Source organism: Plecotus auritus (assembly GCF_963455305.1).
Source record: "Plecotus auritus genome assembly, chromosome: 9".
Lineage (NCBI taxonomy): Eukaryota > Metazoa > Chordata > Mammalia > Chiroptera > Vespertilionidae > Plecotus > Plecotus auritus.
The window spans coordinates 2,236,814-2,262,064 of record NC_137783.1 but is presented as its reverse complement, the minus strand read 5'-3'; the positions used below and the strand labels follow the sequence as shown (position 1 = coordinate 2,262,064).

At 54.9% G+C, this 25,251-nt stretch overlaps 1 protein-coding gene across 11 annotated transcripts in view; it reads left to right on the top strand.

Annotated features, from left to right (window-relative positions):
* The window catches only part of CTBP2 (C-terminal binding protein 2), a 104,813-nt gene that overhangs the window by 28,921 nt on the left and 50,641 nt on the right, over positions 1 to 25,251 (top strand). For 5 of the 11 annotated variants that reach the window (XM_080688032.1, XM_080688037.1, XM_080688031.1 and 2 more), the window contains one exon: positions 7,692 to 7,793. The exons of 2 other annotated variants lie outside the window; for them this stretch is intronic. The gene's annotated coding sequence lies outside the window, so the exon portion shown is untranslated. Of the gene's footprint in view, positions 1 to 612; positions 979 to 2,665; positions 2,857 to 7,691; positions 7,794 to 25,251 lie in introns of those variants that run through there. 4 more of the 11 variants (XM_080688033.1, XM_080688038.1, XM_080688028.1 and 1 more) reach the window with 4 other exon arrangements.

Below are 25,251 nucleotides of genomic sequence, written 5' to 3'. Positions count from 1 at the left end.
CTGAGTTGCTCACCAAGAGGAGTGATTCACTGGGAAGCTGTGACAGCCTGGGATAGAGAGGTCTCTGGCCATTGAGGGCTGGTGACAAATGTCAGGCTGGGTTCCTGCAGCTGCTGCTGGGCCACGTCCCCCCGGAAAAGCCAGGACAGACCCCGCGGGGTCTCTGCCTTTTGCTGTCAGCTCTGCTGTTTCCAGGGTGATGTGGGTGTCCGTCCGGGGCTCGGCCGTCAGGGAGCGTTTGCAGACGCTGGGCCTGGTGCGCGGAGCACTTGCTGTTCGCCTGGGGCCGGGGAGGCAGGAATCGTGTCCCAGTGGGGATGCTGCTCATGTTGGCCTTTTACACAAACGATGCTCGGATCTAGTTCCTAACATCATGGAGACACGGAGCACACTGTTCTCTCCGGGGCTCCCGGCCGCTGGTGTTGACAAGGCTTGCGTTCCTTGTGCTGAAAGGAAGAGGAAGGCCGGAATATAAGGCTTATCTGTATTGAAGTGTTTCAGAGGGAAGATAGATCTGCTCTGTGTTTAAATATAGCACGTGTTTGCTACCGAGTTGGAGAATAAGCAATCGAGGATGTAGGTCATCGACTTGGGAGAATGAGTTCTGAGTTCTTCTTGCATCTGAATAACACGGTCTTGCAGTCGGGCCGCGATGCTGCGCGGAACTGGGTTACACAGAGTTCAGCAGGACGTCTGGGAGGGGAACAAGGAGTCACAGGGGATACCTTCGCCCCTTAAGGCATTAGGGGTGTGACTTGGTGCGGGGCCCTGCTGGTCGCAGCCAGCCCGCCGCAGTGGCACTGTCTCCGGCTGCATGGAGAGATGGGCTGGGTGCCGCGCCCCCAAGCAGAGCCCCTGGAGAAGGGGCGAGGGCTGTACTTAATCAGGATAAATGCCAGCGGCGTATTTTAATGCGCTGGATGCAGGCGCACCGTGTGGAGCTGCTTGTTTAAAAGGGAACTGCCACCCCCTTTGAAGGTATGTGACATTTACGCGATCTGCAGCAGGAGATAGCTTGACAGCTTCGAATTATGTTTGAAAGAGTTTTTCTTTTAAGAAAGAAAATGATTACTTCTATTTTAAATGTCATTGCGGAGACATAAACATGTTTAATCAAGTTATATATTTAATTCATTAGAATGTAGTTTTCATTCCCGGGGGAGAGCCCCTGGTGATTTGTTGGGCAGCCTTGAGGCTGGGCAGTGCTGGTGATTTGAATGCGGTTCGGCTTTTTGAGTAAGCGGCCGCGTAAGGGTGTATAGAATCTGGGGGGAAAGTATTATTATTGAAATATGTTTTCGCCTGCACACGCACTTAATGGCACATTTGGGGAGGGGGAGGCCCCTTCGTGACTGTCACTGGGAGACATCCAGGATAAGGTCCTGTCGAGTGAACTGAGGAGTGTGACCCTGAGGACAGTAAAGGCAGAAGCGGCACAGATGCTGCTGTAATTCCCTTCTTTCGGCCCCTTGGACTCAGCGGGGAGTTAGGGAGAGGCTCTGCTGAGGTGACGTGCCAACAGCTCTCCGTGCAAGGGCGGCCGCAGGGGCTCCGTGAGGACAGGCGCAGAGCCGGGACAGAGCTTTGGGTTGATACAGTGTGGCTGAGTTTTGTCACAAATGCTGATGTGGGGTTCGAGGGCACCGGCAAGGTCCCCAGGCAGCTGGACAAGCAGCACCGCCGCTGTGGGTCGCCTGACTCTGGTGGTCTGCCAAGACACTCCAGAATCTTCTCTGAGGGAGCTGGGTGTTGGAAGGCGGCCAGCCAGCGGAGAGCCGTGTGCGTCAGCCCGGGGCCAGTCTTGGCCTGCTCAGCCTGCTGCCTGTGGTTTCGATTTAGCCAGGCAGGGTCAGGGAGCCCTGGAGTCCGCTGCCAGGGTGCCCACTCGCCCAGCGAGGACCAGCCCCGGGCCTGGTGTTCTGTGCCCCAGGGCTGCTGGGAGGGAAGGGGCCCTATGGGATGTGGCCCTGGGAGCTTCGGACCTGGCAGCCGGGAGGAGAAACCAGTCAGTTGTGCCCTTTCCCAGGAAAGAACTGACGTAGCCGGCGCCTTTGCCAAGTGCGGCGAAGGTCAGGGTTCAGGAGCTGGGCAATGTGCCTGTGGCCAGGAGGGACGGGCTCCGGGCCGCCCTGAGTCAGCAGGGCCCTCAGCACTAGTCCACGGAGAAGGGATCATCCTGTTTATTGTCAACACCAGCCAAACAAACCAACCCCAAAGGGTCCAGCCTACCTGTTACTTTGTAACTAAAGTTGTTACTTTGAAGCGATGGAAGAAACGCATGTGGTTGTAAGGGAAGTGATACCCTTTACCTAGGCTCCCCAGGGTAACAATTTGCAAAATGATAGCAACACGACCAGGAAATGGACTGATTCAATCCACACATACTCAGACTCCAGTGTTACATGTATACACTTCCATGCTTTTACTTCCGTGCAATTGTAGGGGGGCAGGTTGTGGATCCCGCAAGCACCCCTGTGGCCAAGAAGCAGAAGAGTCCCAGCACCCCAGGGGCCCCCTGTTGTCTGCTTGCAGCCACACCCACGTCAGGTGGCCGAACACATGGTTGTTTACAGAGCTGGCCTCCTTCCAAGACCCAGCTTGTTCAGAGAAAGTTCCAGAGTTGGCGTCCCAGTCCCTAAGCCTGACAACCACTAATCTGTTTCCCGTCTTTGTTAAGACTGTTACGTAAGTGGAATGCAATGGTGTGGAGCCTTGAGGGACGGCCTTTTTCCACTCAGGACAGTTCCCTGTGAGACGCACTCCAGTTGCTTCCTGTGTCACTACTTGGTTCCTTCTTCCTCCGGCGGCGAGAAAACCCACTCTGGAGGCCTGAGAGGTGCCAAACAGCCCTTCCTGGTTGGTGTCAGGCTTGGGCATCTGTGGCCTCCACGCAGCGTGGCCCACGTCTCGGCGAGCGTCCGTGGGTGGTTTCGGAGGAGTCGTGGTGCCGCGTTGACTCAGCTGGACGGGAGACCGGCCGAGAGCCTCCTAACTCCCAGCTGTGTTGGTCTGGGTGGTGGGGGGCCCCTGGACCGAAATGTGTGGAGAAGCAGAGCTTGGGAGAAAGGGTTCCTCTGTATCCCCGCTTTATTAGCAGGAGGAGAGTTATTCAACCATTTTCTTTTTATTTGGCTTCTTAGATGTTTCTTGTTTTTATGTAAATATTGACCGCACCTCCCACTTCTCCCTAGGGGTAGGGTGGGGTCAGGGACAGAATCTGCTCTGTCACCAGTGGGGTTTGTTACCGATTGTCAGCACCTAGGTTTTGGGTCACTGCCGAGCTACCCCTGTGCCCCTGATCAAATGGGGTGTTGATGGGGTACCTGGCAGCAAGGCACTTAGAGAATACCTCTGCCTCCTCCATGCCCTCGTCTCTGGGCAGGGCACTCTTCCCAGACACCCTGTTGGTTGGTGGGGCTGTGTTCTCAGCATCCTCCTCTCCTTCCACCCCTTCTGGAAGGTTCTGGACCATTTCACAGAGGCACGCATGCCTCAGCTGGTGGTTTTCCTGTTTAATTACCATTCGGAACCTGGAAAGACAGTTGCTGCGACACGGACAGTGTCTGGCTTGTGATGGGAGTTGACACCTATCTCTCCATCGTGCGGCCGGCCTGTCTGTGTGCGGGGCCCAGCGGTCAGGCTGTCCTCCGAGCCGGATTGATGTTGAGGGGGCCCCGGTCCCCCGGCGAGGACTCCTCTCACTCCTCTGGCCTCTTCAGAGTTAACAAGGCGGCTTCATGGCTCGGCTGACTTTCCTGCGGACACGTGGGGGCACCGCCAGGCTTCTGGGAGCCGAGGGTCAGGCTGCTCAGACCAGCTGCCCTCGGCCGCAGCCAGCCGGGCAGCCGGGCTGTGGGAACACAGCTTGCGCTCACAGAGTGACGTTGTTGTGTGGGGGTTGCTGCGCATGGAGCCTCAGCCTCTCTTCTTCTTTCTTTCAAAACTTGGCTTGTGTTGGCCTGACCAGCCGCACCATTTATTGATTCCCTGCTGTGTTTACTTTTCCAGTCGTGTCCAAGGCTCCCTCCCCCCGGGCTGGCATCCTCCTGCCCTGTTTATTTCTCCGGCAGCCTGAGGCCCAGTGGATGGCACCGCGCTCGCCACCCCTGCCCGTCCCCATCCGCCGGCTGCGCGGGGCGCAGAGGTAGAACCGGGGGCGGCTGAGAGGCGGAGCCGGGAACGGAACGGCAGATGGACGGGCTGCATCTGGGACAGCACAGAAAATAGTCCTGTTTGTTTTTTAAAAAGTGGCTGAGTCCCAAGACGTCCCTTAAAGTTTTCCACGCGCTGTCCTTGTATTTTAAGAGCAGAGTTCTAAAATCTTGGCTGCTGGGTCTTTTCGCATTTTTAAAACTTAAAGCCAGCTGAACATAATTAATATTACAGAATTTCCATAAACGTTCTCTCTACAAAGACCGAGTATGCGCGGTTTCTTCCTGGAGGGCACGTTTACTGAAGTCAGAACTTGAGGGGGGGGCGGGGGCGAATAGTGACGTGTGGATTTGACCTTCAGCTCCCAGTGCCAGTGGGCTGTGGGGTGTGGGAAGAATTAGCTTTCGGGGGGGCTGTTTTTCCCCCTGAATGAAGGGTGATTGTTTCAAAGCTAACGAATGGGATTTGGTTTTTGTTGCGCTGAGTAAGTGGAGGGGCATCCCGGAAGGGATAACGTGGCTGCAGGCGGTGTAAGAACCTAAGTCTCACCGTGTGAATGCTGTCACCGTGCAGGGGTGGTCCGCTCCTCAGACGCTGTTCCCTCAGTTTTGTCATATGACATCCAAACCAGAGCTCCACGTGCTTCGTGCCCAGGGGGCTAGCCAGACGTCCTCTAAACTACGGCCCGCGGGCCACATGCGGCCCGCCGAGGACATTTATCCGGCCCGCCGGGTGCCGCTGCCGGTCCTGCTTAGCAGCCGATGCGTCCCGGCCCGCAGTGCGCATAGGAATTTGTTCATCGTTTTTTTTTTAAACTATAGTCCGGCCCTCCCACGGGCTGAGGGACAGTGAACTGGCCCCCTGTTTAAAAAGTTTGAGGACCCCTGGCTGGGAGTGAGTTCATAATCCCAGGCTGGGCAGGTGCATAAATTACGTGGAGGGCGTGGAGGCACCATCCCTGGCGACAGGCTTGTGCTGCCACAAGGTCAGCCGAGGCCCTGGCTGAGGCCTGGTGCCGATCTTAGTCAGCTGAGTCATCTCTGTGTTTGCGCACCCCTGGGGGGCCTCGGAGAGATCCTGCCCAGAAGATCTCCCCTGGCGAACCCACGGGGACCACTCCACTCTGCGCTGTCATCAGGCATCTGTAAACTTCCTGCCTTTCCGTACCTCCTGTCTTTTAAGGACTTCTTTCGACCTTCAGGTAGCGGTGGGCACCCCTTTAACTAGTCTGACCATCTCCCAAGCCCTTTAATGCTCCCCATCCACTCAGTCAGCTGTCTGCCCTCAGCCGTCTGTCTGCCCTCAGCCGTCTGTCTGCCCCAGCGGTCTGTCCGCGCCCAGCGGTCTGTCCGCCCTCAGCGGTCTGTCCGCGCCCAGCGGTCTGTCCGCGCCCAGCGGTCTGTCCGCCCTCAGCGGTCTGTCCGCCCTCAGCGGTCTGTCTGCCCTCAGCGGTCTGTCTGCCGCTTTGGGAGTTCTGTCTTGAAATTCCATGGAACGCCACCTCCTCTGTGAAGCCCTCCACACAGGCAGGAGTCCCCTGTCCGGGTTAATTTCACTGGAAGCCTCAGAGCAGGACCGTTCCCCCCGCTAAGATCAGGTGGATGGGAACGTGTTCATTTGTCTTCGGACCTTTGTCTAAAAATAACAAGTAATGTTACAGACACTACTAAGTTTTACTTCATGTATGTATGAAGTAATATTCCAAGTATATCAGGAAATACACGTATTTATAGAATACCCTTACATATTTGAAAATTCGTTGATTACATAATGTATGTATCCATGAACATGTTCATGTCTACTGCGGAAAGCATGCGAAATAGGAGGGAAAGGAAGCCTGTGGCCCAGTAGGATAAGCCCTACCTGTCAGGGAACATAAGTTCCATTATGCAGTTAGTTAAATATTTGGTTTCTTACTATGTTCCAGATATAAATAAAATGGGATCGGGGCATTTATTTAGCCTGTAGACAGCAGTCTGGCATTCAACAAGGAAGGTATTACAGAAGATCTAGGATGGGTTTTGAAGGGTGCATAGGAGTTTTCTGGGCAAGCTCTCACCACCTCACAAATGTGGATCCTTGGCCATAGTAGATGCTTATTGAACATAAAACTGTTATGTCAGAGGCTTGGGACTACTGAGAGCCTATGCGAGTCCCTCCCTCCCTGGCACTAAGAGGCTAGGGTGTCTCAGCCCCCCCCCCCCCCCCATTTCCTTGACTAGAAAATTGAATGTTTAAGGTGGTGTGGGGCGGGGCGGGGGGAGCAAATTCCTTCTTGAACTTGAGCAGGTCTTCAGAACCGCTCCCGCCACCGCCCTCCTGTCCTATGAAGGAGGACCTGGCAGGTCCGCCGGAGTGTCTGCCTCCGTACGTTAACATGACACGGGACTCTGGCTTTCGAAGATGGGGAGTCGGGGGCCTGGGAAATCCAGGCGCTCCTCTCTGATTTGCTCCATAATCCGGCAGGATACGGCACGGAATGGATCCCAACTGTTTAAAAGAGGAGAAACTATAATAAACTCCAGTTTCCTGAGATTCGAATGGTTTGAAAGGTAGAATGTGGTTAAGAAGTTGGTTATAGTAATGTCATACATTTTTAAAATATTCATCAGTCATAGGGACCCTGATCAATTATAAGGTGGGGTTGGCAATGGCCAGCGCGGGCCACAGCCATTCATTTCCCCCGTCCACACCAGCGCTCTCGAGGGACTCGGGAAAGGCTTCCTCCCAACACAGACATCCTGCGTGGCAACTCACACGTTGAAATTCAGTGTTCATGGGAAAGCCACAGAAAAGACGCGCGGCCGCACCCGCTGCCCAGGTGTTTGCCTTTCCTGGCTGCCACGGCATGAGTCCCTCCCCCTGGCCCCGCCGCCCTGTGTGGACAGGAAGTGGTTCAGATGATGCGGAAGGGCCCATGCTTTTGCTCTTCATCCCATGTATCGGGAAATAAATGCGAGTTCTCTTTAATGCATCACCTCTTTTCATACTGCATTTGCCAAGAAAGTGCAATTCTATTGAACATTAGGATTGAATTCTTAACTGAGTAATCAATTTTAGTAGTAAGTTAAAATGCCTTCTATTAATGGACAACTGCAACCGTTAATCAGAGTTCCAGTGGATTAACAGTTGTCAGCATTTATGCTAATGGAACTGGGCCGGTGAACTGCCGTGTGTAACTCCACATTCCTCCCCCGTTGGTGATACTTCTTGCTCGGCGGTATTGATTGTGTGCAGCCTTTGCTGGCTACTGGGAGACGTAGTGTGTTTTCACGGCGATGACACGTCCGCTGCTGGTTTTGCACACGGGGCTCCGTGTCAGGCGAGATGGAAAGGTTCATTTGTTCTGCTGCTCCACTGTTTAATGTGATCTGCGCTGTGACTAAAGCAAGACAAATAGTATTTTTAATGAAACCATTTAATAACCTCTGGAAGCCAGAGTCGAAGGCACTGGGAAAAGGCAATTAAAGGATGGCTGGATGTAAACAGCAAAAACACCGCGGCTTCAGTTCCACTGACCCAGTTCCTTTTGCTTTCAGGGTTTCATCACCGTAAATGGTTGTGAACCAGTGAAGCTGGAGTCCCTTAAAGAGACAGAGCCCATCGTGTGAACCGTAGAGTTCGTGGACAGATTTATTTTGGTGAGTTACTGTAAAGGGCCTGCAGGTAAAAGTTCAGGCTTTCTAGAACCCTCTTCGGAATGTGTTTTCAATTAGTGGATGCCTATGGATCTCCGGCAGCCTCTGGGAGTTTCATTGGGATGTCCAATACAGGGCCATATTGATTGCCGTTCAATTAATTGCATCTGGTATTTTCATTTATCAGAAGCAAAATACATGTAATTAACTGAAGCAATATAGTTCCGTGTGAAATGATTGCTGCTGCTGCTATAAAGATAAGTCACCGGGAATGCTGCCGCTAGGAACTTGGGTCAGAATGGGAGTCGTGTTGGGACTTCCTGACACGTTAATTACAAAGAATAAAGATGAGTTAGGGAGCTGGCCTCTTCCCCCTCCAGTGGTCGCACAGTGGTAGGTGCGCTTCCTTGGGGCGCAAGTGAGCTTACACTTCCATGGCCAGCCTCTGGGTGGCTTGAGCACGCGCTGGCTGGCTGAGTCCTGGCAGCCGGCGGGGACGCGCGTGGGCGGGGACGCGCGTGGGCGGGGGCGCGCGTGGGCGGGGGCGCGCGTGGGCGGGGGCGGCGATCCGCTCTGTCTGCGCTTGCTGGGCTGGGCTGTGGCTGAGAAAGAAGCGCTGGAGTTCCGTCCCCCTCCACCCCCCGGGGCAGGGCTGGGGGCCTGGCTTTAGTTTCAACACGCCTTCAGCCATTTCTCACAAAACCTGGATCTACTGCAAGTGGCAGCTCTCGGAAGTGATTGCGTTTTGTCCTGCTTTACAAAACGTTTCTCCTTGAGTTGACATCATTGTAAAGCAAGAAGAAAGAGCACGTGAGCACATTTCCTCAGTGTCCTTTCTGTCAAACCCTTACACTTGTTCCCCAGAGTGTAAATAGGATGGAGTCCCCATTTTAAGGAAAGGTCAAGTTCACCGCTGTGGCCTTGGTGTCCCTCAGAGCTGGGCGTGCCGGGGGGCAGCTGAGCTGAACCTCAGGCACCTCACTGTCCCCGCATCTCCCTCCATTCCTCACTCCGTGGAGGCGGGTCAGCTGGGAACGCCGATGCACCGCATGGTCCCCAGCCCTCGCCTCTTCGAGCCCTCGGAGCCGAGCTTGTGGAGTCAGCAGCTGGACTGAGGCAGCGATCCCCACCTGTGCAGGTGGAATGGAGACACCAGGACGCCTTTCCTAGGGGTGGCCCCAGAGGTCTTGCTCCGGCAGAGGCCACAGCGGAGCACGACATCCCCTGAGGACCCCTTACCAGAGCAGACGAGCCCGAGCCACTCCAGGCCCCTCTGCGTCAGAGGAGACGAGAGACTAGAGGTGCCGAGGAGCATTTGGGGGAAGCATGGGAGAATTTATTAGTAAGTCACGGTGGTCCCTCTCAACCCCAAACTCCCGGTTTCCTTCATGTGGGCCCTGCGCGCAGGCTGGGATTGGCCCAGAACTCACAGAAACATTGCTGTGCAAGGTCTTTGTGGGTCTGGGTGTGGTGGTCTCAGTTCCAGTTTTGGGGTGCTGGGTTTGAAGGTGTTTTCAGGGGTGATGGAAAGAAATCCATCGGACTCCTGTGGGCCCATGGAGTCCAAGCACTGGCTGAGCCCCGTGCCCGAGTTCTTCACAGGAAGGTGCCTAGGCTCACCTGCTGCTGGGGGTCGGGCGGGGTGGGGGGGCTCTTGTCTGGATAGCCCAGCCTTGAGAGCAGTGCTCAGGACATCCCATAGACCCCGTGGTTGGAAAACTACTTCCTCTCAGGATACAAATGTGGACATTTATAGCGTAGGGATGAAATGGGCTTTTAAAATATCAACAGTGGTTGAGTAATAGCATTTTCATTTGACTCAACCTAATAATTGAACCCCTGTGGGATCTTATGTAGTGGAGGTCCCGATCTCGGAACGCTGACATTGCATAAATGTGTCCGATGTCAGAACGAAATTGCAACACGCCTCCTGATCAGGTTCTTGAGCCCCGAGCGCCCTGCCAAGCGGGCTAACCTGCACCCCTGACCACCCTGGCATGTACTCACGGGGGCGTTCTCTCAGGTCCCCAGAAAGTACGTGTAAACTCTTGGACCTCTCCTCTGTGGCTCGTCACTCTGGCCAGGAAGGTGTACCCCACTTTTGGGACGGCCGCACACACAGCCCTGCCTGTAGTCAGTGCGTAGCCACGCCAGCGGGGCATCTGGGGTTGCAGCCAGGAAGGGCCGTGTTAGCCTGGGGGCTCACCTGCTGTGTCCTGGAATGGACAGGCCTTTTAAACCCGGGCGAGGAGGAGGACGGTGAAAACCACAGCGCTCGTGAGAAGTCGCAGCCCTCAGCAGGCCGGCCGGCCGGGAGTGCCGGAGCCCTTCTGTTTCATTGTTGTCGCCTTAGTAGCATTGAGTATGTCCTCGTCTAATAGCTTTGTGTAAACCTATTATTCTAGACTTGGTATTTTGGAATGTGGCTTTTTTTTTAATAACTCCAAATCAAACACTTCGGCTTTCTCCCCCAGAGGGGCTCGCTCTGTGCTTACCAATGAGCGGTGACAGACTGTATTTAGCTCTGCTCCTACCATCCGTCCTGCACTGGTTACTTGTTAAAATGCGCTCTGGTGCCCACTTCTCCGCGAGCTGAGTTAGGTCCCCATGGGTTCACATGGGTCATTGTTTGTCTTGTGCTGGTTTGTTATTGAGCATTAATATTTATAGCGGCTCCCAGGCACCTTGTAATTTTAACAAAAGCGTCAGGGAAAAATAAGTGTTTTTTGTTAAATGTCTACAAACGAGTGGGAATGGAAGTCGGAGCCCTGGCTTTGTTCGGTGCGATGATGGTGGGTAGCGGCGGCTGTGGTTTGGCAGAGACACCCCCGAGCGCCCGGCCGCCTGCACCCAGAGAAGATCCCGCGCTGTCATTTTGACAGATCTCCATCATGCCCGCCTCGCAAGGCCCTGAGGAAAGGCCATCTGAAGTCCCCAGGGCGCTGCTAAGGCGCTTGGTGGCGGGAGGGCCTTGCCTAGGTCTGTCATGGGGACCAGGCTGTGGGCCATCTGAAACGGGGCTTCATCGGGCAGGCAGGCTCAGTGGAGTCTCCTCCCCAGTCATTAGGGCAGGGGTGGGCAAACTTTTTGACTCGAGGGCCACCATGGGTTCTTAAACTGGACCGGAGGGCCGGAACAAAAGCATGGATGGAGTGTTTGTGTGAACTAATATAAATTCAAAGTAAAGGAGCGGAGGGGAGAGCAAGAGAACCAGATAGAACAGCCGGATCCGGCCCGCGGGCCGTAGTTTGCCCAAGGCTGCATTAGGGCCTCGGCCCTGTTTCTGCACAGATTTCTTTCTTGAAAAACAGAGAGTGTTGCCTTACTTCAGAAACAAACACCCACACCTGGTGGCTCTGCTGTGAGGTGCGGCAGCCATGCTGGTCCTCCCTGTGGCCTCTCGGCCTGCACTGGGCCCTGCCGTCCTGCTCTGTTCTCAGCCACAGGCACGAATGCCCGCACGAAAACCACAAACAGAGGCAGATGCCAGGCCCTGTCACCTGCAGGGGAAGGTGCTGGGAGCTTCAGCCAGGTCCTGCAACAGTGTAGCTGCAACGTGTAACACTCCGCGGGAGGGGCCCCAGCCGGAGGGCAGCCTTCTTGGTTCTTGGGATTTTATTCCTGAGCTGCAGATCCCAGTTCACGTGGGAGCCACTCCCTGGGAAGAGCTGACGCAGCCCTCCTTTCCTCCTGGCGAGGACCAGAGAGTCACCCATCCTGTCCCTTTGTTCTGTTCTCAGAGCGTGTCCTCGGCCCGACCACACAGGGCCGAGCCCGCAGCCCGCCTCCTCCCGGTGGGCTGCTGTCTGCTCTGTCGGCTCCCCGCCTCCGCCCCTCACCACGGCTGGTTCTCATCAGCTGATTCACCAGCCAGGGAGGCTCCGAATCAAACAGAGGGTCTTAATTTCCACTCTGTCATCCGGGGTCTGGAGTCAGCAAGCCTGCCTGGACTTCCCGGCTTCCTGGCCAGGGCGGGCCTCTGCTGGACCGCACTCCTGGAGGGCCCCGCTTGCGAGGAACAGTGGTCTTCTCTCCCCTGGTGGGTGGGAGGGGGGTCGTTACTGAGCACCCCATCGAGGTGTGATGCTGGGTAGGCGTGAGGTCCACCTCTTTTCCAAGATTGTTATGGTGCTGGCTGGGATCCCGTTTTCATTGCGATGCTCAGGTCACTGCACCCAGGTTAGGGGACAACCAGAGGCCGATGCCCGAGAACTGATGGCCATTGTTTCTGAGGCTCGGAGCATGCATGAATTAAAGGGAAGGAGAACGGTGGTGCGGCGGGGGCGGGGGCTGCCAGGGTAAGGACCGCCCTTGTTGCAGGAAATGGTTATTTGCTGTTCACTGTTAAGTTTCAGGTTGATGATGTGGAAGTGTGAATGGGTAGGAAATTAGCTGTCTCGTAAAAACTGTTGGGTCTCCAATCAGGTGTGATTAACGAGAGAGGAAAAGGGTGTGTGTGTGTGTGTGTGTGTGTGTGTGTGTGTGTATCTTTTTGTTTAGTATTTATGTGTTACCACCACTGCAGTCACTGCTCCTAGCATGCATTAGACCAGTGGCGTTTTTGTTAGCATGGTCTTAGTTCTGGGCGGTTTCAGTTTATACTTCCATCTGGGTTCTTACGGAGGGACACCCACCATTCCCGGGTTTGAGTAGCAGCCTCCTCAGCAACAGATGCTAAAGACCCCCTTGACAGCCTAAGAAACCACCCGTGTGGCGCTGATGGGATCTGGCTGCTCTGAGGATTTTCATCTCTGATTTCTGGATCCCGATGTGCCTTTTCTAAAGTAAGGCTGAGAACTCCGTTGTCCCTGGGGGGCGTGTGTCCCCACGCCTGTGGCCGTGGCTTCCTCCTTCCTTACCTGCCTTCTAACACCCACGGAACACATTTGCTTTATTTATTGATTGCCTCATTTATTTTTGGCAAATGGCAACTCCCACCTGGCCTCATGCTGTTAAAAATACAGCCTTCTTGGTTAGCTGAATGCATTCTTGCCATGTAGCAATTAAGATAATTCCCCTAGACTTGTACCAGTTAAGGATAAGTAGGAGGTTTTAAAAGAAAGTGCTGCGTAATTCAGCGGGTTTTGTGTGAGCACATGGCTGACACGTGTGAATATCTGCTCTGAGCGGGCCCCTGCGTAAGCAGGTAATAAAAGGACACGTTTTCCTGTGCTTATCCTGAGAAGCAGCCGAGCGGTGACATTTATACATATTTCATGATGCGGTTTCCTTAGGCACCGGCAGCAAACAAATCAATTTCTCAGCGGTATACTGTTTAAAAGAACAGCAACAACCTGCGGGGCGGGCTGCAGAAGCTGTTCAGGTTCATTATATGCGGCAGAAAGATAGAACAATAGGAAATAAATGTGTGGGGAGAAAAAAACAAACAAGGATGAACAGCAGTTCTGGGCGTCTGATTGCGGTGTTTAATTTCCACGTCTTCATAAATGTGTCCTAAGAACAGTGGCTCCCACTCGGCACCCCCATTGCGCTCTTTCTCAGGCTGACGGATCAGATGTCCCCGTGAGCTTCCATCCCGTGGGTCTGTTGGGAGTGGGGCTTGATTTATTGGACGGGATTGCACTGCCGTTTAAGGTAAGAGATTTGCAGAAAACATGGCAAAGATATCAGGTTCCCGTGCCCGGTAACTCGACACCTTCTCTGTGGCCGCCTCCCCTCTTCCGCTCAGCTATACATTGTTTAACTGAAAGGAACCCTTTGTTGGTCTGGCCCCGTGTAACCTGCAACTCCCTGAAAAATTCAGCTGAAGCTGGGCAGGGTGGTGGGTTTCCCTGGTCTGAGGAGGAGGCAGAGCCTCCGAGCGGCCTGCCCCTCTCAGGAGGGAGCTTGGGACTGGGCAGTGCAGCTTTATGGCTGCCCCTCGGTCACGGTGACCATCGTCCCGCCCCTTCTGCAGACGAGATGGATTGCTTCCACAATGCATGGCCTCAGGGGCGGAAATGTTGTGGGGACCGCACTGTGCAAGGGCAGGTTCTGTGTCCTGGGGGGTCTAGATCAAGTGCTCTCGGCCTCATCTGCATCTCAGTATCGGTAATCTACTGGGATTGGCTTTGCTAGGTGTCCATCGCCCCTCTTGCACATTGGGGTCCTCGCAGGAGGGTGGGAGCCTTGCTCGTTGATAGCACAGAAACCCGGGGTGCCAGTCTCCTGAACGACACTGAGCTTCTGACCCGGGGGTGAAATCAGATGAAGGTGTTGTAAATGAACTTGGATTAAGGAACAGTGCTCCATTCGCGTAGAACTTCCTAAAGTGGCTTCCCCAAACTCCCTGCGGCAGAAGCCCTGTCCATTGCCCTCGTGGTCTCCGTAATTTTACGTACGTGACCTGCACATTACGGAAGCCACTGCACTGTTTTGAATGAATGGGACCAGGGTGGTTTGGCGTGGCTGGGCCCATCCCAGCATCTGGAGGGCAGGGCTGGCGACATTAGCTGGGAGTGTTTTCTGCAGACAGAAGGCAACCCAGCATGTTGCACTACCTGTTGGGGAGGTGTGCGTGTTCTGAAACAATAAAGCATAAATCCTGAGCTTTCCCGGCCCTGAGCAAAGGCGTGCCTCTGTCTCCCCTGCCTGCAGGCAGGGCTGGGAGTTTGAATTCCGTGGGCCTTGGGGACCCAGCTGTACCCTCCTGTCTCCCGGGGCGTGGTGCTTGGGGCAGCCTCCTGGGCGAGGGTTGCATCAGAGCTGGGATTACGAGCACTGCGAGGAGGCCCAACTGGCTGCCGCGTCCATCACCCCGGGTCCCTGGGGATGAGGGACAGATGGCCTGTGTATCAGATTCCTTCATGGGCCCAGCATGGTGGCCACCTCCCTGCCTGCCCTGCAGATTTGGAAGCTGGTATTTCCTGCGTGCGTAACTGATGGCCCCAGGCCCGCGGTGGTTAAAAACCTTAACTTTGAGAGGACTGTACAGGCTTTTCATAATTCAATTGAAACTCGCTGCTGCTTCCTAATTACAGCTGAAATGACCTCTAAACCGCGGCAGAGGGCTGCAACTTCCTCTCGGAAGGCGGATTCATATTGATTTGTACTCTGATCTCCCACGGGCTTAAATGGCAGCACCGCAGAGGCCTGTGTAAAGCCGGAAAGCCTTCTGCCTGCGTGTTTAAACAGCAGATTGACACGGCGCTCCACTTGGCCGGGAAGCAGCCCAGCTCTTCAGTTAGGAGCCGCATCAGCGCTCGCTCCCTCCCTCCAGCAGCCCCACGGCTTTGGCACGTCCTCCTCGTGATTGCGTGGGGAAGGCAAAGACTTGGCCGTCGCCTTGGTGATGGGGGGGGGGGGGCTGACATAGGGCCAGGAATGCTTGCAGCATGACCTTGGCCCCCTCGGATGGCATTGACCTTGGGCAGACGAAACCCCTCTGCGCTTACTGACTTGGGTGCCCCCTGTGAAATGGGGGTGAGCAGTAACGGTCCATCGCCGAGTTGTGGGGTCAGTGAGACGCCTGGCGTCCAGGTCACAGGAACACGGGGGCGAAAAGTGACTAGGACTCTAGACTTCCTCGCTCATAACAGACAGCTCTGTCCTGTTTTCTCCGGGGACTTTGGACGTGGGAAGCAAAAACCCCCTTTTCTATCAACCTGCTAGTGATGTTTCTTCATCAGGGAGGAAGGGTTTGGGGTTCCCTGAAGCCTTTTCCCTGCGAGTTCCACTCATTTTGTGCGAGGGAGGGGATCCGAGCCTCAGCAGGGGTGACAGGAAGGACTGCTCCCACGAGTGACTGGCTACCTGCACACCTGTTCACCGATGTGCTTCCTTCTGTGGGAGCAGGTCCCCCCTCTTCTGTCGATGGCTCCCAGTCTCTGCAGTTTGCGCGGACATTCCATGTGACCGGGAGGTGGAGGCGGGTGCAGTCCCGTCCCTGGGGTGGTGACCAGGTCAGCATGGAGAGGCCCGGCGCAGGCGGCTTTTCTGAGAGCAGCGCCGGAGAGCCTGCCAGCTCGGCCGCTTCCCATGGAAGCCTGTTAGATCCAGGTCACCGCTCTGGACTCCTGCATTTTATGGCAAATTCGAAAAATGCAGATTTGTAACAAGCAATGGTAATGAATTCAGACTGTTTGAATTTCACACTGAATAATGGCTGGAATTATCAGAGCCTGGGGCTTATGAGATCCTTGGATCGCCGTAATCTTTTCTCAAGATTCAATTGATGGCATGATGTAATATCACATTACTTTTATTAACAGTCCTGGCCATAAAAGAAACACCTATTAAGAGAGGAGAATTCAGTCAAAATAGTAGTAATAACAAGACAATTTGGAATATGTAATACGTTCGGTGAAATTCAGAAAGCCACATCGCCTTTAAAATGTAATGCTGTGCCCGCAGAGATTGAAGGCAGTGCCTCTGTGCCCTCGGCTCCTCTCCTCTCCATTAAACACGTTCTCTTTAAATGCAGGTTCCGATCCGCAGGCTGGGAGGGGATTCGGGAAGTATGGGGAGAGGGGCAGCTCCGCATCCCTTAAATCCGTTTAGTTTCGTGTTGTTCTCGCTCTTCTTCTGCCCGTCCGCCCCGCCCCCAAAGGGAGAGTCTAAGCTTACAAGGAAGGACGGTGCAGACTTTCAGAGGAGCAGTGTTGGGTGCCTTGGTCTGTCTCGGAGTCTCTTCCATGTGTCTCCCCCAGACAGCCAAGGTGAAACACGCAGGCCCCCAGACAGGCGGAGAATTTCTCCTTTTAAACTGAGCTGATTGTCACAGGAGGGAGAGCGCACATGTCCTAAAACTCTTAATATTTGCACGAGTTTGTGGTGTTTAAACTTCTTTAATTTTAGAATTTATTGCCACTATTTCGGGTTGTGGGGGGTGGGGGTGTGCAGGCGACACATTGCCCCCGAGCTCCAGCCTCTGGCTTCTCCACGCACACCGAGTGGAAAGGCAGGAGAGCGGCCACCTTGCCGGGCTCAAATGTGGGGAGACGCCAGGGCCTCCCTTCTCCGCGCAGAAGTGCCTTGTTTGATGTCGAGCTTCAGTTACCAAAGGAATGGATTTATAGCTTTTGACATTTTGCTCTTAGAATTAATTAGGTGGCTAATCATTATAAATACCATTTTCTTTTGCTGTTGTCTCCATTTAATAGGGCTCTCCCGCCGCATGCACTTGTCAGTTTCAGACTGAGCCTTGTGTTGGGCTTTTATGATCTGTCAAGGGAAAATGGAAGTAAATCCTTTATAATATGCTAATTGATCTGTTTGGGAATTTTTAGATATAGACAACATCTGTGCTTGCCAGTAACACAGCTAATGGCTTCAGTTCTCGGGCAGATGAGGTTTTCTGGGTCTACGTGACCTTGCCGACACAGCCCTTGTCCTCCCCACCAGGGTTTGGCAGTGTGGAATTTGGGGGCCTTTTTCTGGTGCCTAGGGGGCCCGGCCTGAGGCCACCCAGGATTCTGGTGTGAGGGTGCCTCTGGCCGGCGTAGGCTGGGATTGAGTTGGTTCTGGGAGGGACCCAGGATGGCTGGCCCTAGTCTTGTCCCGCCCCCCCGCCCTCCCCAGGCTGGATCAGACTGGCTGGAGTGATGGGTTCAGAGCCCGTGGCCTTGGTCCTGGGCAGCCCCAGAGCCCTCCGTTCTGGTTGATGCTGCACTTCCTGGGAGCGGGCACCTTGGCTTTCCCTCGGCGGTGGCCTGGGCCCCACGAGAGCTTATTTTTCATGCAAACCTGTGCGGCCCGCAGTACCGTCCTCTCCTGTGAAGCACGAGGGGCTGCGCCCGGCGAGCCGCCTCCTGGAGAAGGAGCTTTTCCCAGCAGCTGGTGACGGTGCTTCCGATGGAGTCAGGACCGAGGGCCCTTCGGTGAGCCTGAGCGCTGGGGTCATACACCAGCTTTCCCTGGCCATGGAGGGCAAAGGTGAAAGCAGCTTTTTTGGGGTGGGGTGTGGGGGGACCCAGGCTGGTCCAGCACTTGCCCTGAAGTGGAAGCCCCACGAGCTGAGTGTTGTGAGCGTGCTGGTCATTCCCTGTATGTGGTGGGGTCCTGCAAGTTTGGGGAGGACCCTTGTTTATTCCGAGTTTAACGGACAAGGGAGGCTGATCAACTTCTCCTGGCACTTGGCAGGAGCAGAATAGGATTGGAACCTGGGTCTGGGTTGGACCCGCACACCCAGAATGCTCTGCTCCATTACCAGCTCCCCACACAGTTCGGGTGTTGGTGGTAAAAGGTTTGATGTTGAAGGCACCTGATTGGCTGTTGGCTTGAGGGATGTTCTGTCCTCTCTCACGGTAGATCCCAAGCTTGTTTACAAACAGCCTCTAGGTACAGCCATGGGCAAACTACGGCCCGCGGACCGGATCCGGCCCGTTCGGCTGTTCTATCCGGCCCGCGGAGCCAAAAGAGCGGAGGGTTCTCTTGCTCTCCCCTCCGCTCCTTTACTTTGAATTTATATTAGTTCACACAGACACTCCATCCATGCTTTTGTTCCGGCCCTCCGGTCCAGTTTAAGAACCCATTGTGGCCCTCGAGTCAAAAAGTTTGCCCACCCGTGCTAGGAAGAGGCTTCCTGATGAGCTAAAGGCTCTCAGTTGGAGCGCCATTCCCCACAGACCAAGCCCGGGTGGGCCCACACTAGGATATGCATCTGGGACTTCGCAGGAGCCAGGCCCCCAGGCTGGACCTGGGGGCGGGGTGGGGGAGGGGAGGCCCACACCTGTTCCCAGGACTGGTCCGGCTGCAGGTGCCCCACAGTCACACATGCCACAAGCAGGGTCTGTACCCCCAGGGACTGATGGATGGCCAAGGTGGTCTCCGCCGGTTTCCGTGTGCACTGTGTGAACGCGGTTATTGGCTGCTGCGCTGTCACTACTGTGGCCTCACATTCCTTTTGTAGACACCTTGTAGGCCTGTAGACACCTTGGCAAAGGTAAGCGTTGCAGACAGCCTGTCTCCGAGTTACCAGCACCCGGACCTACTCGTCTCTGACTGAACTTGCTCACTCAAGCACACTTAGATGCGCACACACAAACACATGCACTCACACATGCACACTCATACACACATGGGGGTACAGACCCTGCTTGCGGCGTGTGTGACTGTGGGGCACCTGCAGCTGGACCAGGTGAGGGGTTTCTCAGACCCCCATCCTCATGTGGGTGCAGCCGCTCTCTTAGCTCCCAAGGGAGAGAATGGAGGTCTTAGACCAGGGGTCCTCAAACTTTTTAAACAGGGGGCCAGTTCACTGTCCCTCAGACCGTTGGAGGGCCGGACTATAGTTTAGAAAAAAAACTGAACAAATTCCTATGCGCACTGCGGGCCCGGGACGAGTCAGCTGCTAAGCAGGACAGGCAGCGGCACCCGGCGGGCCGGATAAATGTCCTCGGCGGGCCGCAGTTTGAGGACGCCTGTTACACAAACAGTTGCCCGTCTTCACTGTTGGCTGGAATGTTAGACGTGGAGGGGAGGGATTGGGCTGTGCAGCCTTTCCTCCTTCCTCCCCAGGCTGATGCATGGGGGCAGTTGAACTGGAGACCAGGCGGTTTTATCATCGGATTTCAAAGGACCACGAGTGGACCTGGTTTACTCGTTCCCTCCACCAGGTGCCAGCAAGCATGGCTCAGATCACGCTGTTAGGTCAACATTAATGCCAGGGCCCACGCAGTCCCGTAGTCAGCAGGTTCACACACTACTATCACTAAAAGTTCCGGCAAAAGCTGCAAAAATTAATTGGAGGCGTGTAATAGTTTAGGATGTGAGTTGGCTTGTGGTAATATAAATTACGGGAAGAGGGGACAGTTTTATATACTGAGAGGCAAAGCTGGTGTGCGTTAATGAGCAGCGATAGAAGTGAGGGGCTGCTTTTCCATTACGGATGCACTCGGAAGGGCCTGGACTCCGCTGATGAATAGCATTAATTCGCTCCTACAGTTCCAATAATTCATGGTGCAGTTTAATGACTTCTAGATAAAAACGGGATTGAAATGTTAATTTCTCTGAAGAAATTGGGGCACTCTTGTATATCAGGCATTACCCCCCTATTAACCTGCCAGTTAATTTCGCTAAACAAGCCTCCGGGAGATGTTTCATGCTACGTAGACTTCTGTATTTCTTACCCGAGTTAGAGGTAACTTTCTTTTTCTTTCTTTTTTAACCTTAATGTGTGTGAGTCATCCTAGATGAGAATTTATCAGGCAGAGCTCGGTCTAGATAACTTGACCCAGTGGAGGTCTCTCCACACTTAGCTTCGCAAACAACCATGTGCCTTAATCTGCATTCTGGTGACTAGTAGCTGTTCTTCCTTTGTTTACTTTGGCTGTGGGTTTGGGTGGGTTTTGAGCTGGGAAATAAGGACTGTGGATCCGCGGTGTTAGAGTCCTGAGGCTCGGGTCTCAAATCATGCAGGAATTTTGTGATCACCCTGTTATTTTGTTTTATTTTGCATTTTTCTTTCCTTTTAAACGGAGTTCAGCACCTGTTCTCAGAAAAGAAGATGGAGCAGGAAATACTAACTGCAGAAACAAAAAGTTAACTAACAGTGTTCTGTGTAATTAAGGAATATTCAAATTTTATTTATTCCCAGGTTTTTTTCATGGTAAACATGTATTACTATCTGGTTTTGCTATATATATATATATATATATATATATATATATATATATATATATACACACACACACACACACACATACACACACACACACACACACACACACAAAGGGCACAAAAACCAAACCTACAGTATTTAGGGGGAAGAGCCCTCTCTGTTCTCCATTCCCCTGGTTTGCCTCTGGGTGTGCTGTTCCAGGAGCTTCCTTAGAAAGGACTATTAGGGCTGAGGAGGTGAAGGCCCGGCAAGACGGGGCTTTAACCTGCAGCGGGAGCAAGGCCTGGTCCCTCCCGGTCACACCCCCCACCCCCCAGCTAGTGATCCCCGGGCACAGGTTGATGCTGACTCCGTGCCTGTCGTCCTTGGGCTCGAGCCACATTGACCAACCCTGTTGGTGCTGAGCCCAGAGTGGCACGGAGATCCGTCCTCAGGCGGTTCTGCACCTTCTGGGGAGGGGTGACCCCTACCCGTGTTGGCTTGTGCCGCTCCCTGCTGTCCGTGGAGGGCGGGGCGGTGGGGGGCGGGGTGAGGGTGGCGCGCTTGGGCCCAGCCTTGCCTCCATTAGACTCACGTGGACGTTCAAGACAGGGTATCGGACCAGCGGATCGGTGTCCCCTGGTCACGGCCATGTGGTAGGGTGGCTCACGTGTCGTGGGCACTGGGCTGTCTGTCTGAAATCGGGGCAAAGCCACCCCAGATTCACCCGAAGGAGCTTATCAGCACAGGCATAGCTCACTCCTGCTTCTCCCTGTTCCTGTAACTTTTAATTGAAACCATTTAGTCGCCACCCCTGCTGCTAGGAATCTGGGGACAATTAGGGAGGTCCCATCTGTCCTTTGAACCGCATTCTATTGCTTTCTTTGCTCACTCAAGAAGATGGCAGATCCAAGCAGCACTGTCTTCGCTCCCCGCTGGCTGGCTGCTATCTCACTTGAACGAATTACGGCAACTCTTTAATTCAATCATTTTCTGCAGCGGAGGCTTGGAGGTGATTCGGGTGGAAGCCGGCGCCAGGCTTTCTGGTGTAAAGCGGTGTCTCCGCCGCGGCTGTAGGTGAATTTCGGAGTTTCACTCTGGGTGTAGGTTGCCTCCACACCGCCCCCCGAGCTTCCTGGCACAGGCCCGTTGGCCATTTCAAAACATAGATTGGAAATGGCAGGTGCCCTGGGCTTTGCCAGTCTTTCCCCAAGGGGAGGAATTACCTGTCCAGTAACATTAGGTCGGTGAGTTCCTGCCCAGCTGTGTGGGAACGATGGGCGGGGCCCAGGCCGGGAAGGCCGGCTGTGACCTTGACATGCTCAATCTTGGCCTTGGTGTTTGACTCGGAGTTAAACAGAGTGTCAGGAGTAGAGGTGTGCTGTACAGTCATCTTCACCAATTTGCTTTCTAATGTGGAAAACCTGCCTAAAATAGGACCTGCTGCACTGCTGTCCCACGTACAAGGGTGGCGGGCGGGGTGGGGGATGCTCTCCGCGGAGTGGCCACGGGCAGGGAGGGCGGGCGGAGGGTGGACTTTCTTTTGGTGGTGGTGAGACCTGTCCTTGAGCCTGTCCTCGGCCTTCCTTGTGGGCCGCAGGGTCCCGTGGACGTGCCCCAAAGACACATCCTCAGCTCTCAGATCTCGGGACACGGAGAAGCTCATTTTCCAAAACGCTGGGGCGTTTGTAACGCAGTTAGAGGTGCGCAGGTGCTGGCGGAGAAAGCGGGGCAGCGGGCTTTCCAGTTGCAGTGAGGGAGCAGCGGAAAGGGCAGGAGGAGAGGCACCGAGGCAGGACAGAGCCCAGCACGCTCTGCCCGGGCGCCCCGGGATGCCAAGTACGGCATTCGCGTGTCCTGGCTCTGAAGCCTAAGCCATGCCCACGTCTGATGCTCGCTGTGACTGGAAGGAACTGGTTTGTTCCGGGGCAGCCCTTCCTGTGGCCATAGACACCTGCCATCGGCGCTGTCACAGCCTCTGCTTTACTCCAAGGCGTCCAGTGGCCCAGCTGGAGAGCTAAACCCAGTAGCACAGGCTGTCGTGTGCGTGCATGTGGACATACACACGTGTGTCCGTGTGTCTGCGAGAAAGGTTAGTAAGATACCGTCAGAGAGTGTGACGATGAAGTAATCAGTTATAATCTTTGAACTTGGAAACCAACCCACCTTCTGAAATAGCATGCATGCCCTTTGACCTAGTAACCTCCCTCCCCACCCGGTGAACTCATGGAGAAGTTTCTACGTCGTGTGGATGGCGACAGTGGGGAAGAGCTGATCCTTTTAAGACGGCGCCTTTACAAGTGGAACAGGCCAAGGGGAAGGCTGTGTTCGAGTGAACGGTCCCACAGAGAACGCACATTTACGGCATGAAAGCATGGAGACACGCCTGCGGAGCATGACGAGGGTGTCACAGGGTTATCTTCAGCTGGAGGCTCGGGTGGGTTTTCCATTCCCCGGCCCCATGGTTGGGTCATGGAGATGTGTTGCTTTTTTTTCAAATAGGGAAAGCATTGCTGATCATGGGATGTTTCCGGGATTATATGCTTCCGGTTGGGAGGCAGCAGGCCCAGCAACAAAACGCAAGATTGAGAGCTACAGCTGACGGTCCTCTGCCACCAGGCTTTCCCCTCGCTCTTCCTGGGCCAGGCAGCATCCCAGGTGCTCAGTGCTGGCTGGCCAGAGAGCACCCTGCTGTCCCCGCCCCCCGCCCCCCGCTTACAGGGATCGTGCCTAGATGTGCCCAGATCGTGCCCAGACCCAGCGCTTCCTTTCGATCATCTCGGGGATCTGTGGCACCGGCGTCTGTGTACTAGTACGCACTGTGTCTGAATCACCCAAGTTGGAGGGTTTTGTTTGTGTTGTTTTGGGGGGTCTTTTTTTGGCAGATGAGTGTGTGTGTCCAGCTGCCATTTGGTAGCTGAGTGACCCTGGGAACATGGCTGACCCTCTGGGTCCCTCTTGTCTCCTTAAAAACAGGGACCGCCGTGGGGACTCGGTGGGTCAGTGCTTGTAAATGGGGTGTGCATTGGAGCACCCCAGAGAAGAGTCAAAAACCTCGGTGCTGGTGGCACCGTCCTAGATGTGGGATCCCACTCGTGAGTCAGACAAAGACTCAAGGGAGAAGTAAATACAGAGGGTGGGGTGCAAGGTGTGGGTGGTGGGGCTCACCCACCTGGAAGGCTTGAGGTCCTCCACAGACAGACCTCACCTGGTGGGGCCTGCCCGCATGTTCCCGGCATGAATGGGCACTCCGTCCCAGGGGTTCTTTCCTTTAACCTGTGTAGGAAGGATGCTTCTGTCCTTGGCAAGGACCTACCCAAGCCCATCTTCTGCAGCGTTGAGGCTGCGGCTGGCCATCTCACGCTCCACAGGCTCGATGGTTCATTCGCTCAGAAATTCAGTGTGTGTGCCAGTGGGCAGGCTGGCACCGAGCTTGTGTTCCAGGGGTGAGCATCTTGCAGGGTGTGTGTGTCCAGCTGAGAATCTTATCCTATATAATAAAAGGCTAATATGCAAATCGACCGAATGGTGGAACAACCAGTTGCTATGATGTGCACTGACCACCAGGGGGTAGATGCTCAACACAGGAGCTGCCCACAGGGGGAGCAGCGCTCAGCCAGAAGCCAGGCTCATGGCTGGTGAGCACGGCGGCGGTGGCGGGAGCCTCTCTCACCTCCGCGGCAGCGCTAAGGATGTCTGACTGACGGCTCCCGGACTGTGAGAGGGCACAGGCCCGGCTGAGGGACATACACACACAGTGCACAGATTTCGTGCACTGGGCCTCTAGCATAACATGTCTGGGACCGAGTAGCCTTTGGTGAGAGTGTGGAGAACATGTCTCTGAGCAGGAGTTGAGGTTGCCATGGCAGGAGGCGGCCAGCCACGTGATGATCTGGGGAAGGGCTTCTAGGCTGAGGGAGCAGGGCTGCAAAGGCCCCTGGGCAGTGACCAGTGGCGGTGGCTGCGAGAGGGGCAGAGCAGACCAGGAACAGGTTAGGGTGACGATCCTGATCTTGACCATTAAGGCGGTGGGAGCTCTTTGGAGAGCTGCAGTGACAGATATGATCAGATTTAAGTTTTGAAAAAAAGACCTCCCCCCCCCCCCCCCGCAAGGTGTCTCTCTGGAAAGTGGCTTAGAAGGGGCAGGAGTAGAAGCAAGGAGGCCTCTAGGTGCCCCATGTGGTCGCTCATAGCCAAGCCGTGGTGTTGACTCGGCAGTGGCAGATATGGGCCCGGCAGGAGAGTGCCCTCAGCGTCCTGCTGGAGGCTGGTGTGTCCCTGACACCCCACAGGCCCTTTGCCCTGGTGTCCGGGGTCTGCGGTGGGAACTGCCTGTGGTTAGTAGGATCTTGCAAACCGCTAAATCCTCCGCCGAACACCTGTGACGGCTGTGCGTGTGGCTCTTGCCTTGTCGTTAGATAGTCAGGAACTGACGGGACGGACCCTGCGCCATGGCTTGGTCCTCACCTTTGTCTCCTCTCAGCGGCTGGAGCTGCCGTAGGGGCGGCGTGGAGCCTGGGAGCAGAGGCGTTCTCCGCACAGCACGGCAGGCTGCTAGTGAGACGCTGTCGGTGCCTCTGCTCCCGTCCCACCTTCGCCACTAAAATAGCTCCTGGAGCTCGGCAGCTGTTTGCCTCCTGGCCCGTCGGTGGAAGCTCGGGCGGTGGGGGGACGCTCGGGGTTGAGGTGAGTTGTCTGCCCTGGTCTTGGTGGTCGTGGTCAAGACGGGGACGCTGGCACGTGTCCATGTTAATATTTCCAGGCTGCCGTTGACCATGTTCCTCTGACCTCCGATTGGGGGCGGGGGGAGCGGAGCTACTGTACAGTGTGCCAGCATGCCTTGCCCAGTCACCTCAGTTTGGTCACAGGGGAAAGGGAGACAAAATTAACTGAAACTGTTACCTGAGGCAAGAGGTATATTAA